This window comes from Diospyros lotus, chromosome 10 (genome assembly GCF_014633365.1).
Source record: "Diospyros lotus cultivar Yz01 chromosome 10, ASM1463336v1, whole genome shotgun sequence".
Lineage (NCBI taxonomy): Eukaryota > Viridiplantae > Streptophyta > Magnoliopsida > Ericales > Ebenaceae > Diospyros > Diospyros lotus.
Genome location: NC_068347.1, coordinates 6,009,629 through 6,018,833, shown reverse-complemented (window position 1 = coordinate 6,018,833; position 9,205 = coordinate 6,009,629).

The following is a 9,205-nucleotide window of genomic DNA, read 5'->3' as shown; positions in this document are numbered from 1 at the left end:
TTTTCAACTAAAATATAATATTTCAGAGATAAGAAAAAAAAGCCAAACAACTTACAACAATAAACAAAAAAAAAAAAACTAATTTTTTTTTAAAGTCTAAGAAAATCAGTGCGAGCAAGAAACTATACATTCATGATTCTCTTATAGAGAAAAATAAAATATAATATTAAACTGATAGTATTAAAGGATAAAATTCACCAATAGCAATTTTTCATTCTACAAATATGTGTTGGACTATGTTCACCTTTTATATAAAATCAATTTTTTCTTCCCTTTTGAGATGCAAAATTGTTGATTAAATCTCTATAATTAAGTTTATCTAATAAATAATCATGGATTTTATGGGGAACACCACAGCAATGATTAAAAAATGGAAAATGGTGAAGGAAGTTAAAAAAATAAAAAATATATATAAATATTACAAGTTTTTAAAATCTGGGCCTTACAATTTGGGGGGCCTAATGCCATGGCTTAAAGGTAGGACCGGCCCTATACATCACAGCCCTATATTACACAAGATATAATATGGATATTAGCACACAAATATACTATAGAATTTCCCACACGCATAGATATAATAATGATAATGTTATTTGTATTCATAATTATAAATAATTTTTCACATTATCAATTGAGTTTTGAAAATCATATAATTTTTCAACATTATTTGATAATTTTGAGAAAAAAAATGTTACTAATTATTTATAAATATACTATCAATTTTTAAGTGTATCAAGAAGTGTACAAATAATAACTAGAAGACTAACTTGCAATGTGACACCCTTAACTTGCGCAAACATAAATATAGGGCAAGTGGTCAAATTTCTTCATATTTTTATATATATATATATATATGCATATACATATATATGTGTTAAATATAATACCCTTATACTTTTGAAGAATAAGAGGTATAGGTACATATATAACTTTCAGATATCAGGAATACAAGAAGTTTAAAACTTTGTTTGAGGATTTTAGATGAAAAATTCCAAAAAACACCTTCATCGTCTCATGACTTCGATTGGTTACCAAAATTTGAATTTAGAGTCAAAGGAAGCGAGGTTTTTCATTCATAAATGAACGATAAGGATATCCGAATTTGTCAAGACAGAAAACGTAACATAAACCACAAAAATAGTCTTTTAAACAAGCTTTCTCATAACATTTAGATTTTAACTTTGAAAACTTATTTTGATAAAGAAAAGAAAGACTAATTTTAGATTTATGAAAATCCCTTTTTAAAGAAGCCACCACGTTCCAGATCCGTCCTCCAATCTCCTCATTCGTTATTACCTGAGGGGAAAAAATATGGGATGAGATTCATGCGAGTCTCAGTAAGTACAAGAGAACTATCAAACATATTTAAACATGACATGATATGAACTTGAAAATGAACATATAACATGAGGGGACATGATAGGTTCTACCAACTTGCAAGGGTAAGAACTCCGTGCGTAGCGCTACTAAATCCCAGTCTCGTAACTTGTTTGAGAACATGAACTTACTTGAAACATAACATGATGAACCATATAAACATGATTCATGAACATACTTAAATATCGTAAATAGTTCATAGTGTACTTACTTCAACTTGGTTGGTCAAGATTTTTCTAAGATTTAAGGCCTTCACACCTTAATGAGTTTGATTCTCTACAGAAAACATAAGCCAAACTTAAATTATTTTTACATAAAGCTGTAGGTCATTTAAATAGGAAGAAAACTGAAAAATTTCGTGGGCAAAGGGGCTTCCACGCGCCCCAAGAAGAAGTGGCGTGTATTTGCATGCGTTTGTGGCAGATTTGACACCATTTCGTATTTTTGCCATATCTCTCTCATTTTAATTTCGAATCGACTTTCGTTTGAACCTAAGAACTCCTATTTCAGTTCTCTATATGATTATGGAAAGAAATCAGACTTACCTTTTCAAGTTGTTGATTGTTACAGAAGTTCTTTGGCAGCTATTCGCTTTTCGTCAAACATTTGCCTCTCTTTTGCTTTCTCCCTTGTTTTTCACCGACTTTCTCTCTTTCTTTTTACAAAACTTTCCCCTCACAATCAAGATCTTATCTCTCTGTAAAAGTGCTCTCAAAGTGGCATGGATTTGGCTCACAAAATTTTAAAATGGTTTTGGGAAGTTAGATTTCAAACTTATTTATAGAATTACCCGACAAATCATAGCATGTCATGTGTCACCGTAATTATTTGGGACTTAATCATTACTTCCATATGTTCCCATCCAAATGGTGCCATGTGTCCCAAACTTGGAGATTAAGTAAAGACTTGGAGAAGACTTTTCTATCCATGTGTTTCCATTCAAATGATGTTATATGTCCCATATAATCATTACTTCCATATGTTTCCATCCAAATTGTGTCATATGTGTCCTATATAATCATTACTTCCATGTGATTTTTATTTGGAATCCATAGTTATATTTGATTGTTACTTGAGATCCAAAGCTATATTTAAATAAGGTTTGGAATCCAAAGTAGAATTGAAGAATTATTTGAAATCCAAAGTTAGATTTGAAAGTTATTTGAAATCCGAACCAATAAATTTGTGCCACGTCATCGTTGATCTTATCCTCAAATACCCAATAGGATGCTTCCACCTCACAAAGACACTTGGAGGGTGTTGATTGGCTAATCCTTGATATTTTTGGTTGATATTTTGGCTAGTTTACCAATATTACTCTTATGCCCGAGTTTTTCCAAAAATTTCATTTTTACCTGAACTTAGTAATTACGATTTTGCCACTAATTCAAAAATTAAATTTTTGTCTTAGAAATTTCGTAACCCCTTGAAAATGTCTCATTTTTTCATATATCTGAGTTTAAAGATCCCTAGTATATATCACAATTTAAAGTTCTAAAATATTACATATTTGAACTAAGAAAGAAAAGAAACAAAAATCTCAGGTGTTACATGCAACACCCTACCTCGGTGTCACGGGGAGCAAACAACTTATCCATCAAGAAGAAAACTTGATCGAGAACTTGGGGTAATCGAATTTGATTAGTGGTATTGGTTCTCTTTCCTCATAGACGAAGAAGGAATGTAGCAAAATGGAATATCTTCCTTGGTAAGTTCTCCCTTCGCATGGCTTTTATTTTATGATGAGCTTTTTCCTAGTCTAAACCTATAAATAATTTGTTGATCACGAAACAAATAACAAACGATAAAGGCGAAATAAACATGAGTGCATAGCTTAACAAGGCATACCACAAGTGCATAGGTGCAAAAGATGTGCAATATGTATGCATTTATGACCTAACAAAACATTTCAATTAGCTTCGAGACTCGATTGATCTGGAAAATGCCTTACTTGGAACAGTCTACCCCGTTTTCAACATTTCCCTCAAATAGGCATCTATCTTGCCAAACTAAGCTAGTGTCCTTTCATTCGACAGTAAAAACTTTTTATGAAAGCCAATTTTACAGTTTCTCAATCCAATAAGCACAACGAACACACCCTAGGTCATTATCTCAATGTCCATTGATCTATTTCAAAACATTATTTATGCAACAACACATGTTCATATCAAAGTAATTCCATAGATATGCAATACACCACATATGGTGCCAATCTTTGATTGATCGTATCTCATTTATCTTCTCTGTTCTTGGTCGTCACGAGTTTCCATGTCGTGGTTGCGAAATCACATGTCACAAACACATGCATGTCAATAGTAGAATACAGGTTCCACTATGACTTTCAAATTTTTAGGAATTACATTTAGAGTCAAAACTATGTCTTAATTACATCAAAGCCCGTAAGGTTTACATTTAACCTTTTTTACCAATTCACTCTAGGGCCCAAGACTACACAATATTTATATTAACTCCATCAACTTTCATAAATTATACTTTGGCCTATATTTATAAAAATTACACTAAGACGCAACATCTTCAAATGCAATTGCACCATGGCCTTTAGGATCTTTCTTTATCTCATTTTCAAACTTTAATATTTCAGTTTATTGCACAAAACCTTGAAATTTCACAAAACTACATATAAGCCCATGGCTGAAACTTTAAACTTATTAAACTTCAATCAAACCCCAAATTTCTTGCAAATTAACCATATGCAAGACTTCTATGAACATCCAAGGACCTCAAGCAATAAAACCATGGCCATCCCTTGAAGAAAATGGCTTACTTGAATTGTCTTTATTTTCTGCCAAATTGTTAAAAATTAAGGCTGCGTTCTCTTTATTTTTCAATTTTTAGTTTTGAGTTTTGAATTCGTTTTCAGTTTTCTGTTTTGGTAGTCTGTTTTTAGAAAATTGAAAACGCGTTCTCTTTGTCATTTTGAAAAATTATTTCTCAAAACAGAAAATTAGAAAATGTGTTCTCTTTGAAATTTTAAAAATAATTTTTTAATGATATTTTATTTAATAAATTTGATTATTCAATAAATTAGAAATATTTAATGTTAATATATTATTTAAAAATATATATATATTTTTAAGTTAATGAATTTTATAATATTTTTTCCCATTTCAATAATAAAATATGAATAAATAAATAAATAAATATGTTTTGAGTTTAGAGTTTGTTTTGGATGAAAACATTCAAAATAACTTTTTATTGTTTTGAGTTTTCTTTATAATTTTTTTTTTATTTTCAAAAATACATTTTTAAAAACAATAAAGAGAACGCATTTTCATTATTTTAAAAAATCGAAAACTAAAAATAACTTAAAAATAACAAAAAGAACACAGTTTAAACTTCCTTTAACCCTATTTTTTGTTCATTATTTTTCCCGGAATCGACTCATGCAAGATCTTCCCCAAATAATAGAGGTTCTATCCAAGCAAACTACAACTAAAAAGCTTATAGAAATTGGGCTTCATTAGAGTTGCCATGTTTTGCGTCATAGTAGGTTCCAACAACTTTTTCCACAATTTTTAGCAACTTCTCCAACTATCTCTTCCTCTGATGGCTTCTTTGAGTCACCAACAAACCTCAAGTCTGTCATTTTCTTCCTTCTTCTTCTTTTTCTTTTTTTTTTTTTTGTTTCTCGTTCTTTTTCTCAAACCCAATGTGCCAGATATATGTAATATAACTTTCATAAATTATGCATTTACTCCCTATCTTCATATAATTTCACTTCCACTTTATTAAAGCTCACATAAACCCTAAATAAGTTTCCTTAATTCACTTATACCCTCTAAATTTCCAAAAATTCCACAAATGACCTTTTAAATTTCCCAACACTTCTTAATTTCTCATTTTGATCCCAAACTTTTACTCTTTAACCTTCTCAAGCCCTCAAGAATCCTCAAACATTTTTGAGTCATTCCTTCAAGGTCCACTTGTGCCCTATCAAGTTCCTTGACCTTTACCTTTTACTTTCTGTCCTTCCTCGACCTAAAATAGAATGTAATACGAGATATTACACAACTAGTAAAAGGTAATGAAAAATTTTAAATGCAAACTCACTTGTGGTTGTAATTTAATTTTTATTTTTTAAATAAACCCTAATTGATGATTGTACAAACCCACAATGTCTAAATTTCAAAATGTAAATATTATTTTGTTATTTAAATTTTAAATTTATTATAATGTATAATAAATAAATGACATGAGTGTTTTTTAAATAAAAATTTTGGAAGAAGCCAATTTGGAAAGTTTATCACATGCGTTGGAATGATTTTAATAGTAATAATAATCGCTCAAACTTAATCATAAAAGAATAAAAATAATTATTTATTGTCAGGATAGAAGTAATTAGTTACTAACATTTGAAAATAAGTTTAAATTTAACTATTTTTTTATTCTTAAATTATAATACCCTTCTTACATATTAAAGAACTCTAAAAGAATTATCAATTATGTACTTAAGAAATATTATTTTTGTTAAATAATGAAAATAATTAAGGTAATAATAATTGTTGTTGCTCGTACACAATAATAAATTTATTGATTGAAAACGTCGTCACCAAGTTGGTTGAACCCTACAAGAAAAAGAACAATCAAATGAACTAGAAAAGTTTTCACGCAAATACTCCGATACTTAAGTCAGATACTGAAGACTTGAAGATTGCATTAAAATTGGTATCAGAGACGTACCTATTTCGGAATAAGAACTCGTCTATTTATAAAAGAGTATGGGATTTTTCAAATTTTATTAGAATTAATTAGAATCCTTATAAATAATATCTATCTTGATATTTCGAGATCCACTAAGATTAGAATTCTTTATAAATAATATTTATCCTTTTTGCAAAATGCTTAGAGGAATTTTTAAATATCAAAGTCATCATATTTGTACTTTATTTGGGAACCCCCATCAAATGTAGATTTACAAGACAAATCCCAAGTCAAGACTTGTTTGCAACCTCTAGAGGATGATAACACTCTCCCGATGTAGGTGTATGGGAGACTGAATGGTCTCTTGACCTTTGAATCGACGAGAGACCATTACAGGCTCCTAGTGTTCCAATTTTTGAGAGACTATTTTGGTTTTTCGGTATTTTATTTATCCAAGATGTTTTTTTTTAAACTTAATTAATTATTTTACACTTTTGAGGTTTTTTAGTCTTTTCATAGACTTTTTTTTTTTTATGACACGTCAATAACTATTCTACAAATAGAGAATTTTCTATTTGAAAATATTTTTTTATCAAAAAATAAAAAAGAATTGGAGGGAGCCACAGCCGAACTGAAGCATGAAACTGCCACGTGTAATAAGTGCAGTGCAACGATTAAAAACAATAATTTGGTACTATATAGTACTTAATTGTAAGTATGGGGATAGTATAGTACTTTTACTATATGTTACTTTAAAAACACGAGCACAATTAAAAATTAATTTTTTATATAAAAAATTAATTTTAATAATAAATCAATCAAAAAAAAATTAGCCCACTCCAAAATCCGTAATGTATAATTTTACATCTAAAAAAAAAAAAATTAATCTCTCTTTATATAAATTTTCAAATTCGTTTTTGTTTAAAAATAAATTATTTTAAATAAATATCCGACGCCGTTTTGGTGATTTGCCCACACACCTCTGTGCCTTCGTTTTTGCCAATTTAGCACCTATATTTTCATGAAATTGTCAATTTAGTCCATCCATTAAAAATGATAGAAATTAGAGTTAGTTTAACTCACATGGATTAAACTTAACTACACCCTGCAAATCAAATCTTAGTTTAGAAAGCCCCAATCCCCAAATTGACAAAATTGATTCTTCAATCTATAGCCTCCTCAAATCAAATTGATCATTCAACTCTTAACCCATAAAATTGATCGAAAATTGATCAAAATAATTTCATAATAAATTTGTGACAAAAAATCCAAAATTGATTGTTTAAACCCCCCCTATTGATTGATCGAAACCCCTTCATGGACTCCAATCACACAACAGCCATCTTAAAGGCTAGCTATTATGATACAGCTTGAGAACTCCTTCCCATGAGGAGATTTATGGTTGTGCTTACTTCTAGGTCAGTGGCCAAGAAAACTTTAATGTAAATTTCTTAATTTCTCTCTCTTAAAAAAATGAATAAATAAGTTCACTTGTTGGTTCTATTTAAAGTTTAGGATTTAGAGAAATGCAGGAAGTAATTGGGATAAAGCTTGAGTATATTCTTTGCTTTGCTCTTCTTACTTGGAAGAAATCATCGTTTCTAATGGTTTCTTATTTGCTCTCTCATTGATTCTAGTGGTCTCTCTCTTGCTCAATATTGGACAAGTACAAAAGTAGCTATTGAGAATATGAACACCGAGAATAGCGTAAGGGTGGTCATCACAAGTACAAAAGTAGCTAAAATCACATACTCAACAAGAAGTATATGTGATACCCCAGAGGTCCAAGATCAGATCCAAAAAAAGACTCTAGAGAAAGTAGTATATATATCGAGAATAGTAAACAAGAAAATAACACCAGTTAGATATATTTTGAACTAAATGTGAATAAAAAACTCTCGGATTAAATATGCTTGAATTAGAGTAACTCAAGAATGAGTGACCCCTAGGAAATTTGTGTAAGTCTATCAAGGTAAATTGATCCGATCATTTCTATAGCTCGATGCAAGATGTTACAATATATGACCTATTGGAACTGCAAGTAGATGCATCACTTGTGAAGCTAGAACTTGAAATTCTTAAGCATGTAAAATGCACTCTCTGATTTGATACAACATTACTTGAAAGTTCAAACTTGCTAGGGTACTAGATACTGGACGCTAGGACGAACGAAATATGGGTTCAATGGGAATTTTAAATGGTATATATATACTGCAAATAGAGGGTACATTTTAGTGGAGTTTTTTCAAATTAATAAATGAATTTTAGCATATGCATAATGCATGGTTTTCTATTACTAAAGGCATTTTTAAGATGCATGGTCTTCTGGAACAAATACGAATAATACCAAAGATAATGCTAGCTGTATTACTGGAAGTAAGTAGAGAAACTGAGAACAACTTTTACTTTGATGGTTGGTAGAAGCACGTGGACATGGGATTGACTAAAATTTGAAAGGGCCAAGAAGGATATTGGAGATAATGTTGCTAGAAGATTGGAACCCACAACAACACTTGTTAATTTTTTTTGTAAGTTCAAGGCTTTTAATTCGCTAGGGTAAATTTTGATGGTCAAATTAGTGTTTTACAGTAAGAAGATGAGTAGAGAAACAAATATTAGGAGAGTAAATGCTTACTTGACATTAGAGAATTCAGAGCTTTTATATCTTGTCCAATAATGGTCCGAGCATGATTTCTGCTAAAGACCTTATTTCGGACATGACTTCAAACATGGTCAAGATGTAGTGTCAAGGGCTTGAGCCATGTTGGTAGAACCATGCTCATTAATGGTCAAGGCATCAGATCTTGTCCCGTGGTGGGTCCATAAGTTTTCCAAGTGGCATTCAGGTCAACACATCAACTTAGTGCCACAAATTGATTACCTATTAGTCCACACGTCCAATTTGGGTTGACACATGGTGGTTCGAGGTTGGCAAGTAGGTTGAGTAATTACCTTAATCATTTGGCCCCCACTTCTACAACCGAGTTTACCCAAGTGTAAAAGTATAGCGAGTTCGACTTTTCACCTCCTATTTCTAGATATTTTCTTTCCTTCTCGTTCCCTTTTACTCAAGCATTTCGATGGACATTTCAGATTATGCCACATCATTGTACTGAGGAGAAGAGAAGGAAGAGGCATCGCGACCGTTTGCCTCCCTTCTCAAATC